We start from the raw sequence: 17,658 nt of genomic DNA, 5'->3' as shown, positions 1-17,658 counted from the left end.
TTTTCCCCATGAATTAAATGCGTCTCATTTTATTAAACTAATATATCAAATACAGTGCACATCTTACTGTAATAAACGATCAATAAAATGGATAGCTTCATATTAGTAGAGTTGGAAAGGGGGGTCCACGCGCACCCCCCGGCTTTTTTTACGCCACCTGATTTTTTTGTATCTTTAGAGTGTCTACTTTCAGAATTGTACAGGTGCCAAGCTGAAATAATGTCCCATGGCCTTCATTTTTAACCATTTAATGCACCTGACAGGAACCCAACAGATTGAAGCAATGACAGAGAATAGGTCATAACTTTTGAAGTAAACTACATACAGAGACAAATGAACACATTTTCCCATACAATATTGACCTGAGGAATGAATTTAAGTTGTTGTTTTTGACTTTTGACAACATTTAAACGGCATATTTGCTCAGAAACAGCGATAAAATGACCCAAAATATGTAGACACTCAACTATCTTTTCATTCTTTTGAGTTTTGTTGTCTCTTTTTCACCACCTGCTCTTCCTTTATCATTTGCAGTGTAAATGTGAGTATTATATTGCGTATTAAGCTGAAATTATGACCCCCCAGTCTCCATTTTTGACCCTTTAATGTGCCTGACTGAAACCCAACAGACTGAAAAAATGATACAGAATGTGTCATAACTTTTGAAGTAAACTACATACAGAGACAAATTAACACATTTTCCCATATAATATTGACCTGAGGAATGCTATTAAGTAGTTGTCTTTGACATTTCAGGACATTTAAACAGCATTTTTGGTCATAATCAGCAATAAAATGGTCTAAAATATGTAGACACTCAAGTATCTTTTCATTCTTTTGAGTTGTATTGTCTTTTTGTCCACCACCTGCTATTCCTTTATCATTTGCAGTGTAAATGTGACTATTATATCAGGTTTTAGGCTGAAATAATGACCCACAGTCTCCATTTTTAACCCTTTAATGCGCTTGACTGGAACAGATTGAAACAATGATACAGAATGGGTCATAACTTGAATTTAAGTATATGTAGAGAAAAATTAGCACATTTTGATGTACAATACTAAGCTGAGGAATGAAATTAAGTTGTTGATTTGACATTTGACAACATTTAAACTTATAATACTATATAAAAAGACGTAGTGTGGGTTGACTTTTGAAGAAAGCCACAAAGAGAAGAAAAGCCAACCCATTTTCCATACAATACTGAACCAAGAAATGCAATGAAGTACTTGTGAAGGACTGTCATCAACGTTTAAACCGTGTTCCTGGACAAAAATAACATTAAAATACCCAAAATGTGTAGAGAATAAGCAGTCTTTTTTCATTCTTTCAAGTTTTATTGGGTGCTTCTCATTGCTCATTTAAAGTATACATTTGATTATGTTATTGAGTTTCAGATTGAAACAGTATCTCATTTTCAAAATATATCTTCCACTTAATAACCAACTAGCACCATCATCATTCAGAGGTTCAAGAAACAAAGGAGGCTTCTTTAAGACTTATTAGGAAAACCTTCAACACATGTGAGGTAAAGGCACATCCCAAAAAACAATTGACATAAAAGAACACACAAGAAAAAAGGAAAGACTATCCACACACCACAGAAGCTCCCTTGTCATCATTTAACGTGTGGACAGCTCACACAACATCTCGACCTGTAAGGTCTTCGTCAGGTGTCTCACGACAAGGGAGCGTCTGTGGTGTACGTATATTCTTTCCTTTTTCTTATTGCAAAACCTCCACATGTAATTTGTAACATGAAGATGTGTCTTTCACCTTTTTCTGCAGACATAGACTGTTTTGCTTGTTATGCCAAATGTACAGGACAGAAACATGCCAGTGTAAAACACACTCATGGCTGACAAACTTTACAAATCTGGTCACTTGGATCAAGATAGTGCATTATTCAGGTAGTCATGCACCTACAAAACACTAGTGTGGATTGGTTGCTTGCTGCTGTGATCCTCCAAATTAGAATTACTATAGATTTTAGGGCTTTTTTAAAAGGCAGTTTTTGTCCAGAAGCGTATTTAAAAGTTGATAAAAGGCCAAAAATTGTTCATTGCATTCCTTGGGTCAGTATTGTATGGGAAAATGGGTTACCTTTTCTCTGTACTGTGTTTTACTTCAAAAGTTAACCTCCATTGAAAGAAATAAAGTGAAAGCCCATTGGGAAACTCCATCTCCCATTGTGACACAGCACTCCACAGCACACAATGAAATTTCATTCATGCCTCACCCGTGCAAAGGGGCAGCCCTCAGTGGCGCCCCCGGGGATCAGTGCGGCGGGACGGGTCCATGCTCAGGGTTCCTCAGTCATGGAGGAGGGTGGGGGAGAGCACTGGTTGATTACCCCCACCAACCTGGCGGGTCGGGAGTCGAACCGGCAACCTTTGAAATACAAGTCTGACGCTCTAACTGCTTACCCATGACTGCCCAAATTACCCATGACTGCCCAATGAATTGTATCATTGTTGCAATCTGTTGGTTCCATTCAGGTCCATTGAAGGGTTACAAATGAACCCTGTGGGTCATTATTCCAGCTTAATACTCTTAATACACTTTTTAATGTAAATTATGAATGAAGAGCAGGTGTTGAAAAATAAATATAACCCAAAAGAATGACAAGATAGGCCTACTTGAATGGCCAATTTAATGCCAATTATGACCTAAAATGCAGTTCAAATGTTGTCAAATGTCAAGACAAAACTTAATATCATTCATTGGGTCAACATTGTATGGGGAAATGTGTTAATCTCTCTGTATGATGTTTACATCCAAAGTTATGACCCATTCTGTATCATTGTTTCAATCTGCCGGTTTCCAGTCAGACGCATTAAAAGGTTAAAAATGGAGACTGTGGGTCATTATTTCAGCCTAAAACCTGATATAATAGTCACATCTACACTGCAAATGATACAGGAATAGCAGGTGGTGGGCAAAAAGACAATAAAACTCAAAAGAATGAAAAGATACTTCAGAGTCTACATATTTTAGGCCATTTTATTGCTGATTATGACAAAAAATGCTGTTCAAATGTTGTGAAATGTCAAAGACAACAACTTAATAGCATTCCTCAGGTTAATATTGTGAGGGTAAATGTGTTAATTTGTCTCTGTATGTGGTTTACTTCAAAAGTTATGACCTATTTTCTATCATTGTTTCAGTCTGTTGGGTTTAAGTCAGGCACATTAAAGCTTCAAAAATGGAGACTGGGGGTCATAATTTCAGCTTAATACGCAATATATTACTCACATTTACACTGCAAATGATAAAGGAAGAGCAGGTGGTGAAAAAGAGACAACAAAACTCAAAAGAATGAAAAGATAGTTGAGTGTCTACATATTTTGGGTCATTTTATCGCTGTTTCTGAGCAAATATGCCGTTTAAATGTTGTCAAAAGTCAAAAACAACAACTTAAATTCATTCCTCAGGTCAATATTGTATGGGAAAATGTGTTCATTTGTCTCTGTATGTAGTTTACTTCAAAAGTTATGACCTATTCTCTGTCATTGCTTCAATCTGTTGGGTTCCTGTCAGTTGCATTAAATGGCTAAAAAGGAAGGCCATGGGACATTATTTCAGCTTGGCACCTGGCAGATTCTGGAAGTAGACACTCTAAAGATACAAAAAAATCAGGTGGCGTAAAAAAAGCCAGGGGGTGCGCGTGGACCCCCCTTTCCAACCCTACTATATAGGCCCTACATGAGGCCATTGTTAATTGTTAGGCAAACGTAACAGCCATGTGTTGAGAGTTCTCAGGCATCTAGAGCATAAATGTAAGCAATGTAATGGATGGAGCTGAATTCTTGATTTGTGCCTCAATTGCATTATTGCTTACATGGCGGACAACAAACTGTCTTTTGCCACCTGCAGGCCCAGAATTTAATCTCGTAGAACCTCAGTCTCGTTGAGGCATAGTCTTTTATTCAGCAAAAGACTTGACAGCACAAAAAAAGAGTGACAGCACAATGTGAGTCGGGCATGTTTGACACTTCTTAGGAAGTTGCCAGGTGCAGGAGTGGAATGGCAGCGACATATGGCCCCTCTACCCCAACCAGCAGGTCTGTGGTGTGTCTAGCTATTTGGGGCCTAAACATCACAGCAGAGGAAGTGAAACCAGAGCTGAACGAAACTGCACGAAAGACAGACACAGTCACAGTGTGGTCAGTTAAGAAAGTGGTTAGGCCTATATAGTGAGTCATTGGGCCTATACCCTGACATTATGATGATCGAACTGAAATGACTTCACAGCTTTCAGTGTGCAAAGTCGAACTATTTTGTCTTTATGATTTAATAGAAGTCCAGGCCTCACCGCTGCAGAAGCAGTAGGCTTAGTGCTTCCGGTGTGGGAAAGCCTTCCCCTACAAATATATAGGCCCTATAGGCCTATATATACTGTATATATAAGGCCTATATGAGGCTTTTCTTATGCCTTTATGTTTGATAGCAACAGTGAAGAGATGACAGGAAGTGGGAGAGATACGGGGCTAGGGTTGGTAAATGGCCCAGGCCAGATTCGAAGCCAGGTCCCCAAGGGCAACTTGCCAATTCATGGTATGATGGCGTAGCGCACTGTGCCACAGCATCCCCAGTTCAGATGATTGTCAGCGATGCCAAAAGTAGAAGCGAAGACACTAAAATTACTTCACTGATAACCAGTAGACCAGTTATGATCAGCTGGTTACGACAGAGTCTATCTACCTCGGGCTTGTGTTGTACTTGCACCATGAATTTACTTCTACTTTTATTATTTTCTATTTATTTTATTATTTTCTTTTATTTATTTTCTACTTATATTATCCACTCATATGAGTGTGTCTTTCTTTTTCCCTCATAGTCTCCTCAGTTGTCTGTTATTTCAGGGCCAGAGTTGGGATCATCTGATATTGTTTTGCACATTTATATTCATCTTTTTTCATGTATTAATCTGTGTGTCATTGTTTGATGGCATTTATGAAATTAGAGTTGAACGTTGAATATAAAATGAAGTAAGATGGTTGAACAGTAATCTAAAATCTGAAAGAAAATGTTGCTTTTCTTTCTTGGGGCCCTCTAGAGGCCCCCTAAACATTGCCCAAAGAGTCCCAGCCCAAGTGGGCGAAAAGAACAAGACTGACGGTCACAGGCACAAATATACCCCTGCGCCACCTGTGGAAAAGTCAATGTCACTTGACTTGACAGTCCTGGACTGTGCCTAATGCTACTGTATAGGCCTACTGTGTCTTGCACACTAATCTTGTTATTTTCTTCTCGTCTTTAGATTATTTTTCGAAATGTTACATGTATATTAAATGTTTCAGAATTGTATTATTATAGCCCTACTTTTATTATAATACTATTATACTTATTATTACTTTATTACTTGTTACACTCTGTTATCTCTCATGTCTTGCACTTTAATGGCTGTCCTGTTATATCACTCCTGTGTATGCTAGCTGTGTCTTTGCATGGGACGGACAGCAACGCAAATGTCCATTTCCTTGTATGACCAGTGCATATGAAGAAACTGACAATAATACCTTGAATGGAGTAAGAAATTAGACCCATCTACTATATGTTCCTCAGTTGTAGCACCAGATGGCAATATCTGACTGTATAGGCCTACAATGATCAGCACGGCATGTTTAACGAGTACACAATGCTTTCATTTTGATTTCACCACTGTAAGATTGCACTGCCAGGCCATATTCTGCCAAAGGTCTGTTAAAATAGCCTGTTTTGTATGTAGCCTACATGAATCGGCATCTACAATAAGAGACTTACAAAGTATAGAATCTGACACTCTTTTCACATAACCTACAGCAACCACAAGGATTCTACTGTTAGGTCTTCCCTCTTCAATGTACAGTCATAGAGTTATACCAACACACCACGGCTATAATGTAATGATGTCAGCCATTTAAAGGTGCACTGTGTCTGTCATATTTTTTAGTAGTTCATTTCCAGAATTCATGCTGCCCATTCACAATTGTTACCTTTTTCACGAATACTTGTTGCCACCACCATCAAATTCTAGGTATTCATTATGACTGGGCAAATTGCACTTTCCACACATGAAAAGGGGGGATCTTTTCCATGGTCTGTCATTTTGAATGTCAATAAATAGACAATTTTAGCTGCAAAACTTTGGCCATACTAGTAAATATTGGTTTATTATTTAGTAAATATCCATGGAAAGATCAAAGTTGCCAATAGAGAGCACAGTTTCAATTAGTAGTATAGCTGCCATACTCTGCCCCCCATCTTAGACTACACAGTGCACCTTTAATGTAACAATGTCAGCAATTTACACATATGCCTAGCATGTGTTATCTACATAAGTTGCAAGAGTATTCCTAGTGAAAGAGAAATTGCATCATGTAAACCAGAAATGCACTCTAGAAACGCCAACCTCTGCTAAGGAGGCTGTTTGATAGAACATTTGCCTGTGTTACACCCTTTTTCAAATCTCTTTACCTTGTTTTTTTTCTGGAGCTATAAACTGGAATGTCAAAATGCGCCCTATCCCACAATGGTGAAGAATCTTTTACTTAAAAAAAATAAAAAAAAACCTGGATCCGGATCGTGATCCGGATCACCACCAAAATGTAATCTCTTGTTCCTTTTGTCATTTCCAACACTTCCACAAAAGTTAATCAAAATCTTTTTGAGTTATCCTGCTGACAGACAGACAGACAGACATATAGACAAACCAACGCGACTGAAAACATAAGCGCCTTGGCTTACCAAGGCCTGTGCATACAGACTATAGAGTAGACAGAGTCAGCATGTCATTCCTTCTATATATCAGTAGAGGTCGCCGAAGTACTGTTTGAGATCACGTCAAAACGGCATGCTGAAGACAACTTCAACCAGGGTTCCCCAAATTTGAGACCGCTTTGTATTTCCCATTAATTAAAATGCTGCTTATTTTGTTAAAATAATTCTTACGAAGTGCATATATGCCCATAATATACCCATAACCATAGCAATAAACCACTATTTGACCGAATTAACACCCCCTGATCCTGAATACTTATTTAGGTTTGGAATCACTTTAATTAATAACCATGCATAAAAGCACGCGCACTCACGCACGCACGCTCTCTCTCTCTCTCTCTCTCTCTCTCTCTCTCATGCAAAGCGTTAGGCTATGTAGACACATTTTGTTTGAGAGAAAGTCATGTTGGGATGTTTTACCTGCTTTCAGAGGCGTCTGAATGAAAAGACAACCCTGTAAATTGGTGATTGCAGCAAGTCCACGAGTTGGTGACAGGTGTCAAATTCTAAGTTGTGAGAGCACTGCAGCGCTAGGAGAGCAAACGAACGCGCGCGAGCGCGAAAGACAGAGAGAGAGCGCGCGCGCAAAAAAAAAAAAACAGCGCCTCCTCACTTTCTCAGTGCACAAAGCTGCAAGACCGGTGATCGTATCCCACGACACTCTCACAGCCCCGACGGATTCGGACGAGGCAGGTAAGACCTGGAAATTACCTACTATAAACAATGTGTTATGTTTTCGGTATGTTGGAGGCGTTACTCCTAAAATTAAGCAATCAGAGGGGATACGCCACTTGTGAAATAATCAGCAGTAAGTTGGCCATGCTTGCACTGTGGCACTTGGTTTTTTTTGGAAACAGAGTTTTATTGAATCGCACAGCAGTCTATTCAGGCAACTTATGTGATGGCACGAAACCACTCATACGTTGTGTAGCAGACAGCGCCAAATGTGGAACCATCACTATTTTTCACAGTGCGCACTCGCCGACAGGTGCACCATTAAGGAATATCTGTGGAAAGAGAAAACTCTTGGATATTTGAAAAGTCACGTTTATTTTTATTTTTTTGATCGCCCCTTGTTTGAATTTCTATGTCCCCTTTAAACGCGGAACGAGTACCATGGGTCATGGTTTTCATGTCCATCTGTAAGCCGGGGGTCTTCTTCAGGTAGGCAAGCCTTACATGACTCACAGACTTCTCGGAATAGGTATCGGATGCGCTTACTATCTCAGGTAGCTTAGGCAACGGCAACGCCTGCTGTTCGGCGTGCAGGACTTCGTTATTTATTCATGTGTCACCTGAACAGACTCCGGCCAGGCCACTTTACGCAGCGGCTCTCTTGCGCTGAACCCGGCTGGACTGCTTTCTGATGTTTGGTAGCAAAGGAGTGTTCTATGAATTAGCCCTACGTCTCACCAATGTTCTTATTTGTGATTTATTGTGCCACTTCCACGTAGCGAGGGATAATAACGACATGATCGGTATTCGGTAGCCTACTGTAGCCTTATGCCTGTCGTACTCAACACTTTGGATAATGTCATGCCAGGTGTTAGGATTCTTCATAGCACCTTAAGTCAATTATCGCTAAAAGCTGAGCAAAGGTCTGCCCCTGCCCCTTTCCCCGAAAGCCTGCCAAGTGTCACGGGAATAAAGGAATTATGCCAGTAGCATCCAATGTGGCTGTTGAAATGGTTTATTGGTTTGATTGAGTCGTTGTACATAGTTTACCTATTTCTCCAGCTACCCCTCCGTTAAGTGTAAAAGAGACTTTATTACATTCATCTCGGGGTCTATTAAGAATCCATCGCCACCTCTCCAGTCTGTGCGCTCCTCAGTTATTGCTGCTAATTAATGCTGTCTAAATTCAGGGTGCACAGTAGACAGAACACTGCTGCAAGGCAAGGGGACACACATTTATGTGAAAAGCTGCAGCTTGCAGCTGCCATGATCTTTGTGCAAAATACCATATCCTACTCCTTAGCAGAAGTAGCCTAACAAGTAACAATGTAATATAAAACAGCAGTTATTGTACAACACAGGTTTTCCATGGAATTGTCAGTTGTAGCCATATGGGTGAAGTCTTCAGTTAAGGCTGTATTAGTCATGTAGGTGCTGCCTGAGAGAGGGAAATACATTCAGATATTCAGCACTGGAACAGCTCACTATATTTTGGCATGTTGTTTTGAATTCATTTTATTTTTACATTAATAGCCCAAGGCAATTTCCCCCTTCTACCTGCATTTTTGTGGCATTTGTTTGCTTTCTAAAAACTATTATTATTTTTTATTATTATTATTTTGCCTCAGGGGGTATAGCTTGGCTTAGTTTTAAAGACAGAAGAAATTTGGTCTATCATCAATGCACTTTGGAGGTGGTGGGTGAGAGGCGCATCTTTTCCCCATGCAAGCAGGCAGCCGCTTGGGGCACCCAGGGCACTAGATTGGGGAACAACAGCTCACAATTGAAACTACAGTGGTGGCCATTTATTTGGAACATTCATACATTCCAGTTTTCGCTTGGGGCCCCCAACTGACCCTAGAGCAGTCGTGCCTTGTGTCGTGTCTTGTGTGTTCGTCCTCTTGGTCGGTGGTGACGTGGCTGTCGGTGGTGTGTTTCTGTGTTGGTGGAAGTCATTGTCATCTCCCAACAGTGCCAGACCAGTCTGCCCTCCAAACAGCCAAGATGACCGTTGGGACGCGTGCAGCAGTGTCTCGTGGTGGTGGCAGTGCCCAGTTATTGTTGAGAGACACCAAAGGGCATTATACCTATATGACACGCAGTTATTTGTTTGTTCATCCTCATGTTCATCTCCTTTCAAACCGGCTTTCCCTCCTTTTCAGGTCTTGTCACCTTGTATGCTGTACATTTATCAAATAATTGAATCGCCACCAGATTCATTTTTTAGGGGGCGTGTAAAGCTTGACATAGCGGCTCACCCCGGCCTTGTCTTTGTCCCTCGTGGACACCTGGAGGAAGGTTTTAACCACGGAGGTGTGATGTCAAAGTCTCCGTTTTAAAATGAAAAATAAAAATCTGGCTGGTGTGTTTTGTGTGTGTGGTGTAACACACTAATATTGTCCTTGGCTAAAATGAAGTTTATAACTGTTAGGTCATCTATGCAATCTTTGGAGGTGTTGTACCGTGCATTATCTGTCTCTGGAATTTCAAGCAGAGAAGGGCTGTCTGTAATGCGTATAACATTATATTAAATATTATATTGCATAATTATATAGGCCTATATTAAATAGGGCCCATGTTATACATTCTATTATATATGTGAATATATATATTAGGGTATTTTGGTTACAGTCCCTGGAGCAATGTGGGGTTAGGTGCCTTGCTCAAGTGCATTTCAGTCATAGAGGGTATGGGATTCGAACTGACAGCCTTCCGAGACTGAAACTCTCTCTAAACACTATACACAGCTACTCAGACATCTTCATGACGTCATGTTTGACTATAAATAGAAACTATGGCTCAGCTCCTCACCATCCTCAGTCTTATTTCTTGCTCCGAGAAGAATTGCTTCATTATTGACAGAAGGCAGCAAGCAAAGAGAGAGATGCACCTTGCGAAACCATTGTGTGTTTTGCAGGTTTGTGTTTACATGTAGGTCTGTGTTGTGCGTGTGTGTACAGTACCGTATATGGGTTCATGAGCATTTTCTTTGTGAGCGTTCACGTGTGTGTGTGTGTGTGTGTGTGTGTGTGTGTGTGTGTGTGTGTGTGTGTGTGTGTGTGTGTGTGTGTGTGTGTGTGTGTGTGTGTGTGTGTGTGTGTGTGTGTGTGTGTGAGTGAGAGCGTGTGAGTGAGAGCGTGTGAGTGAGAGCGTGTGAGTGAGTGAGAGTGTGTGTGTGTGAGAGAGAGAGAGAGAGCGAGAGAGACAGTGTGAGAGACCACTCGTGTGTGTGTGTGTGTGTGTGTGTGTGTGTGTGTGTGTGTGTGTGTGTGTGTGAACGTGTGTGTGTGTGTTCATGCGCATATGCATGTGCTTATGCAGTGTAATGCGGGTGAAGTGGAAAAGAAAGAGCAAAAGCCTTTTCACACTCGCTTGGCCACGCACGCTGCCATTTGAAGCGAATCAGCTCAGCTGCCCTCCCATTGGAGAGCACTGCTCCGGCTAGGCTACCACACGAGACTACAGCCTCTCAGCAGGGGAATGGAGGAGCCATACCTGTCTGCCCGCTCCAACACCCTGCCCGCACTCTGGACTGCTTGACTGACGGCTTCCAATGAAAGCCCATAATATCAAGAGTGGGAGAAATGAATTGCAGACATAGTGGCATGTTGGCAGACTCTATTTCCCTGGGTGGAAGGAGAGAAAGACAAAGCGATAGAGAGAGAGTGAGAGCAAGAGAGAACACATGCAAAAAATGTGTGTGTGTGTGTGTGTGTGAGTGAGTGAGTGAGTGAGTGAGATATTCAGCTCCTGGTTGCCAAAAGAGTTATGTACCCTTTGTGGTCCTTGAAGAAGTTTTGTTCAGTTTCTGCTATAGGAAGAAGCCCACTTGGTTGTTTACAGACAGTTTAACTTGGCTTGATTCTCTGTTCCGTGATGATCATCCCATTATGTGGGGTTTTGCTGTGTGACTCTGTTCAGCCACAGGGCACGCCATACAGCCAGAAAGGGTCATAATAGGGTCCCCACCACCAATACAGGAGGGCCCTGGGCCCAGGAGCAAATGCCCTGCTTGCCTCCCCCCAAAAAACTCCACCCCGGTTTTGCTGGGTTACTGTGTTTAGCCATGTTCACTCACCCGTCAGTACCCATCAAATGACTATGTCTCTTACCATCCCACTTCCCCTTTCCCTCTTGTTTTCTCTGTATGCTTTTGCTCTACACCCTCTTGCTGTATCCCTTCTTCTCTATGCTCTTCCTCTCTTTCTATCCTGTCCCTCTCTTTCTCTCTGTCCTCTTCTCTACTCTTTCTTTCTTGTTCTGCCTGACTGCCCAACCTGATTTAATGACTTCAACCAGATGGGCCACAGGAAAAGGAGAGAGAGAGAGAGAGAGAGAGAGAGAGAGAGAGAGAGAGAGAGAGAGAGAGAGAGAGAGAGAGAGAGAGAGAGAGAGAGAGAGAGAGAGAGAGAGAGAGAGAGAGAGAGAGAGAGAGACAGAGAGAGAGACAGAGAGAGAGACAGAGACAGAGAGATGCATAGAAGTCGTAGGGGAGAAGAGGACACCAAACATTTCTTGTCTATGTGGTTCAGAACTGGCCAGGCATCTTCCATAATGTTACAGAAGTGAGTTTTTGAAATAACAGCAGCAGCAGCAGCGGCAGTGAGGAGCAGTTAGGTCTTGATCCACACCCCCAAAGAGACAGCTGTCTGATACATCACCTTGGGAATACAGTGGAGATTGTTAGCCACAAATATTTTAGCAGAAAGAAGATATCTCACACAATGAGAGCCTCACTTGCATCGAGTTGTTTTAGAGAGTGTTTAGAGAGTAATGCTAGAAAACACAGACACTTCTTTGGCACTGTTGGTGTTTTACATACAGTATAGATTGCGGTTGAGAGTTGGCCATCATGTGGCCATTTTCTGTTGGCCATTATCTGCCAATGAATCCCAGCCATATTGAAAATGCAGCCTTTTTGTTGGACAAGCATATGTACCATTTATTCATAGTCAATGTATTTGGCTCGACAACGGCATCTTAGGTATGACATCTCAGTGTCATGGACTGTTAGATTTTGGACGTTTCCAAACGCTTTTACAGGACGTGTCATGAACATTCTGTCCAAGTCATAAACATTTTATGACTGTTTGCTATACATTGACATTCAGTTATGGTTAAGACAACCTAAACAATGTCAAGTTATCATGACCATAAAACGATTTTGACATTGACGTAATGTTTATGATACATGACTGTGTCACGACACTGTTTTGACACTATTATGAAACTGTTATGTCATGTGTGGCACCAAGTGAGGTGTTGCCAGATGTTTTATAGGCATAGTGCAGCTTTCTTCTTTTCTAGTCCATCTCAGTTGGGTTAACATTTGACCAGCTGTCCAAAAGGTAACTGCGAAGAAATTCAGTGTGACTGAGTGAATCCTGCCCTTTCCCTCATGAGCCAGGAAGGTAATCATGGAGGTCAAACATTCACTTTGAGAGGAGTGAACTTAAGAGGAGATGCGAAAAAGGAGAGGAAGAGGGAGAGGAGAGAAGAGAGAGAGAGGAGGAGGAGGAGGAGGAGGAGGAGGAAGGAGAAGGGAGGAAGGAGATGAGAGAGAACGAGAGAGAAGAAGATAAGGACAGGAAGAAAGTAGAAAAAATAGGGAAAATGAATGTGTGCGTGAATGCGTGAGCGTGTGTGCGTGGATGAGAGAGAGAGAGGAATTATTCAGATTCCGAGTTCTAGTCATCATGGTGTGAGTTGACAGCCTCCTTCCTGTAAGACTTGTCTGGGATGCTGGGATGCTGGGGTTCACCCGCCATCTTCCTCCCCGTGTACCATATGTACGGAACATGCCAGACTGCTAATCAGTGACAGATGTGGGGGTTTGGTGCCAGGGAACATCTGTAACAAGTGCTGGCTCTTTGGGCCGGCTTGATGGATTCCCACTGACACAACAGTCTCTCTCTCTCTCTCTCTCTCTCTCTCTCTCTCTCTCTCTCTCTCTCTCTCTCTCTCTCTCTCTCTCTCTCTCTCTCTCTCTCTCTCATGCTCTCTTATACACACATACACACACATGCAGGCATGCACGAATGAGCACTGCACACACAGACACACAAGACCAGACTTGGCTCTGTCCATGCAATGATGAGTTTCGACCCCTCTCTTTGGTCAGCCAGTCAGTTATTTATTTATCATTTTCTGGAGCCAAATCTTGACTTTTGGCCTCCTCACTATGGGATGCTGGCGGGCACTCGCAAAATGTCCGTCAGCATACGCAAGCACACACACACACACACACACACACGCACACAAGCACACATGCACGCTCATGCATGCATGAACACACAATGTCTCGGCGACAAAGACTCGTCACTGTACACACACACACACACACACACACACACACACACACACACACACACACACACACACACACACACACACACACACACACACACACACACACACACACACACACACACAATCTCCTGGTGGCACTGCTCATGGCAAAATGTCTGTCTGCCCGTCAGCGGACCCAGCGGTACAGACCCAGAATTACTCCCCTTTGTTGTGGCTGTGGTTCTGATGTGTCTGTGTTGCAGTGTGTGTGTATGTGTGTATGCGTGTACGTGTGTTGTTTTGTACACCTACGCTTTGCCAGTAGTGCGCGCGCGCGCGCGCGTGTGTGCGTGTGCGTGTGCGCGTGCGCGTGCGCGTGCGCGTGTGTGTGTGTGTGTGTATTTATATATGTTTGTGTGTGTGTTTATCTGTTTGTGTGTGTGTGTGACCGTGTGCGTGTGTGTGTGTGTGTGTGCGTGTGTGTGCGTGCGTGTGTGTGTGTTTGAGTGAGATAGAGAAAGAGACTGTTCAGCTCGAGGCAGTCCAGTGCACATGAAAGCCCCTCTTTGCTTAGGGGAGATTGATGAGCAAGAGCCCAGCAGTCTTCACAGCGGTGGAGCAGTTAGCGCGGCGGCTTTTTAGTTAGCGCCGCGGCTTTTTAGCCAGCGCGAATATTGTCACTTCAGCATTGTCACAGAGACCCCATTGTCACCGAGAAGAAGCACAGAGAGGCAGCATCTGTGTTTACCTCATTTGTTTGTCTGTTTATATTTATCTGTTTGTGTGTTTTTTGTTTTGTTTTGTTTTTGTGAAACCTGCGTGCCTTGTTTCCCTCCCTTTTCAGTGATGCCGATGAGATGAGATGTGCAGAGCTGGAGCGCTGTTTAGTCGCTGACATCTTCCAAGGACAATCGTTTTGTCTCACTCATGCCTGGCTAGTCTCTCAGCAGAGAGCGTGTGATTTTATTCTTCCTTTTGTCTTTTAGTTTTGTTTTGTTTCCAGAATGGCAATGAGGGGTGGGGTGGGGTTAGATGAAGGGGTGAGGGGAAGTGGGGATGTGTGTGTGTGTGTGTGTGTGTGTGTGTTTGTATTTGTGTGCGTGTGTGCACGGGTGCGCAGGGGTGCTAACTTTCTGATGAAACAAACTTCTTGTCTTTTTTAACCCACTACCATCACCTGTGTGTGTGTGTGTGTGTGTGTGTGTGTGTGTGTGTGTGTGTGTGTGTGTGTGTGTGTGTGTGTGTGTGTGTGTGTGTGTGTGTGTGTGTGTGTGTGTGTGTGTGTGTGTTTTTGTGTGTGTGTGTGTGTGTGTGTCTCTCTGTCTGTCTGTCTGTCTGTCTGTGTGTTGGCGAGTGATTTTGGTTTTGAATAAACACACTTTAGAAACAGACTTTAGAACTTTCTAGTAAAATGAAAACTTTCCCAGTTCAGTGAGAGGCACTGATGAGGTGTGAGCGGCAGTCATAGAAATCACTTCAGAGAGATGTAATGCCTAGTGGCAGTGAGGAAACGGGACAGGAAATGAGTCAAACAGACACACACACACACACACACACACACACACACACACACACACACACACACACACACACACACACACACACACACACACACACACACACACACACACACACACACACACGCACACACACACACACGCACATCTATTGGTAGGCTATATTTGTATGTGTGACGGTGACTACACACCCACACTACACACCCACACAACTCTAAATATTGTGGTAGATGTGCAGTGTATTTGATGAGGTGGTGACCAGACAATGACCACTCAAAACTCCAGACACAGGAGGAGGGAAAGAAGAAGGGTGGATGCTGACAAGCGCAAGGATGAGATGACATGAGAGACAGAGGGACGGAGAGAGTGATAAAGAGAGATAGAAAGTGATGGAGAGATGAGTGAATGAAGGCAAGCAGGGAGAGAGGAAGAGATGGAGGAAGGGATAGAGGGAGGGAGGATGCTGACATGTGCAAGGATGATACGAGGTGAGGTGAGATGAGAGGGTGAGGGGGTGATGGAGAGAGGGAGAAAGTGATGGAGAGATGAGTAAATAAAAATGAGAGGGAAGTGGGAGAGAGGGAGAGAGAATAGTGAAAGAGAGAGAAGGCAAACTGGAAGGATGAAGGAAGAGATGGAGTTTTAGGGAGTTTTAGTACAGAATTGTATAAGGATGCTGAGAGAAGCAAAGATGATGGTGAGAAGAGAGAGAGAGGACAGTCAGAGTGATGGAGGAAGACAGAGATGGACGGAGAGATGTGTGAAGGAGGGCAAGGAGGGAGAGAGGACGAGATGGAAAAGGGATAGAAGGGAAGGGAGGAGGAGGGGGGATGCTGAGATAAGTAAATATGATGCTGAGATCAAAGAGGGGGAGTGAGTGATGTGTAGGGAGAAAGACAAAGAGGCACAGAGGTGAATGAGTGAAGATAAGTGAGTCAGAGATGGAGGGAGGAAGGGAGGGAGGGGAGGATGAGATGGAGGAATAATAGAAGGGAGGGATGAAAGGAGGCAGATAGAGAGGAATTTTAGTGTGTATGGAGCATCACCAGCAGTATGTAAGTGAATGCAGCAACAACAGCAGTAATGGCAGCATATAGCCAGAGAGAGTAGAGAGAGAGAGGTTCCATTGGCCCATTGTTTCCTGGTTCTATTATGCCCCCCCTTAGGCAGACCTAGGCAGACCTAAGGACTGTTCTATTCATTGTAGGAGCATTATGACACGCCCCTTTAGGCAGACCGGAACCTGGTCGCGTTAGGTGCCCATAGAAACCTATTATGTTGGCATATCTCTATACTTAAAGAATCTCTGATATAGCTGGACGTATGGAGAAATGGAGGGAGGGATGAGTGGATGACAGGATCGAGTGTGATAGGAGGGGGGGGGTAAGGAGGATAATATGGATGAACAACGGGAGGTGGAGAGGAGTTTATAGTGTGTGTGTGTGTGGGTCAATGACGTTTTAGTAGTAGCACACGTCAGGGTAGTGCAACCACAGCTCATGCCACTGTTGTCTGGATTCATTTCCTTTTGTTTTGTTTTTAGTGGATTATCTAAGAAGCGCATTCATCGCAGTACATTCACTACCAATGACTAACTGATTTGTTGGCATTCGCTGTGGTTGTACCACCTGACATCTGAACAGGGGCGTGAAGTATACCCCCGCATGGCAGGGGGACCCATACAAGGCGGGGGCACATGGGCCCTTGACTTGAAGAAACGGGCCCCCTCCACATGATATTAGGCCCTCTTTTTTCGTTCGGGGGCCCATTCTTGATAGCTTGCAGTGGGGCCTGAAGTACGTGCCTTACGCCAGTGCGTCTGAACCCCAAAAAGATGTCATTGACCCGTCTATGCAGAGCCACAAGGAGTGAACGCTGCAGCAGCAGTGGCAGTGGCAGTGGCAGTGCCGACACCAGCAGCGCAGCGCCAGCAGCAGTGGACGTGTGTGTGTGTGTGTGTGTGTCGTACGCCCTCTGTGGCTGTCTCATAACTCAAACATGCAGCTGGATTTACGGCCTTCAATTACAGCCCGCGCCATAAATAATCGCGGTGAAGGCAACGATAATGCCCATTCAGTGTTAGCTTTGTGCCGTGACAAATCCTTGTTGTTGGTATTTATGTGTGGAACGCTGCCCCCGGAGAGAGAGGGAGTGAGAAGGAGAGAAGGGTGGGGTGGAGGAGAGAGAGAGAGAGAGAGAGAGAGAGAGAGAGAGAGAGAGAGAGAGAGAGAGAGAGAGAGAGAGACAGAGAGAGAGAGAGAGAGAGAGAGAGAGGCTGGGGCCATAGAGAAAAGGGGAAAAGTGACAGTGATGAGAGTGAAAATTGTGGAGGGAGGGATATGGAGAACAAGAGAAAAGGGAAAACAGCATGGCAGAACAGGCAGGAAGGAGGCCAAGAAAGAGAAAGAAAGAGAGA

Source organism: Engraulis encrasicolus, chromosome 24 (genome assembly GCF_034702125.1).
Source record: "Engraulis encrasicolus isolate BLACKSEA-1 chromosome 24, IST_EnEncr_1.0, whole genome shotgun sequence".
In the NCBI taxonomy this organism is placed as follows: domain Eukaryota; kingdom Metazoa; phylum Chordata; class Actinopteri; order Clupeiformes; family Engraulidae; genus Engraulis; species Engraulis encrasicolus.
This window is presented reverse-complemented; position numbering follows the sequence as displayed.